Here is a 1,145-nt window from a genome sequence, read left to right on the forward strand (position 1 = left end):
GTGAGGGTGTTTGCAAAGGAAGAGGGATTGGAGGGATGGAGGACGCTGCTGAGGATTGGGATTCATGGAGGATGGGGACTGTCAGGTCCGCAGGTTCCTCCTCCATAAAGCCTTCAACTCCATCCTCCCCATCATCGATCTGCTTGACCACCCAATCCTCTTCCTCTGGATCTGCCATGACAGTCAGGGAGACATCAGAAAAGTATAGATGGTATAGGCCACCTTGGCACGTTCAGACAGGAAGGCAGAAGGCTGTAGCTCAAAAATGGGTCAGAAAAGATCTGCACTGTTCAGGATCCCCATTAAAACACTCTGGAGGGGGAATCTTAGGTTCATAAGAAGCACTTGCTGTGGGTGAGACAGGAAGAGGGACAGGATGAGTAACCAGAGGCTCAGCCTGAGAGGGCTGCAGATTAGAAAGACCTTGCAATAACTCCTGAACACATCTCTCTAGGCCCGAAATTGAACTTTCAATCTTTACACACCAATCCTGATTTGGCTGTGGGTTCATATTGGTGAGATCGTACTGTCACGGTTTCAGAAAAGGCCAGAACCCAACACACAGCCAAACACAAGATTTAGTAAAAAGATTTATTTGAAAAAAAAAAAAACAATGGTTCTGTCAGTTCTGTCTCTGGTGGTCCTGGAACACAAAAAGGAGATAAGAGACTTTCAAGCAGGGCTTGAAAGCTGTGAAAGGCAGACAATCTCGCACAGAGCAGGAGCTTAAGTAGAGAACTGCCCAGGTGGGAACAATCAGTGCTGATCAGGAGAGGTAGAGTGAACACAAAGCAATTAGCCTGTGCATCTAAGGAACACAGCAATACAACCGCAAAAAGAACTTTTAAATACACTTACCTCGAGAAAAATTAAGTCCTGCAGTCGACAAAATCCACAGGTTAAGAGAAAAAAGCAAATGTTCTGTTTGAACTCTGCTTTTTGCTCCTAAGGTGAAAGCTTTAAGACAGCGAGACGCTCCCTCAAAGCCAGTCTGCTAGAGACAAGTTAGCTACGTCAGAAACAGAGTATATAGTAGGGTGACCATATTTTCATTTTGGAAAACCAGGACACCTTTAAGGGGGGTGGGGGGTTGTTTGAAAGAAGAAATGTCTCATCATCGGGATTTGCTCCGTGATCAGAGGAAA

The sequence above is a fragment of the Cyprinodon variegatus genome, unplaced genomic scaffold (genome assembly GCF_000732505.1).
Source record: "Cyprinodon variegatus isolate N-32 unplaced genomic scaffold, C_variegatus-1.0 Scaffold366, whole genome shotgun sequence".
Taxonomy (NCBI): domain Eukaryota; kingdom Metazoa; phylum Chordata; class Actinopteri; order Cyprinodontiformes; family Cyprinodontidae; genus Cyprinodon; species Cyprinodon variegatus.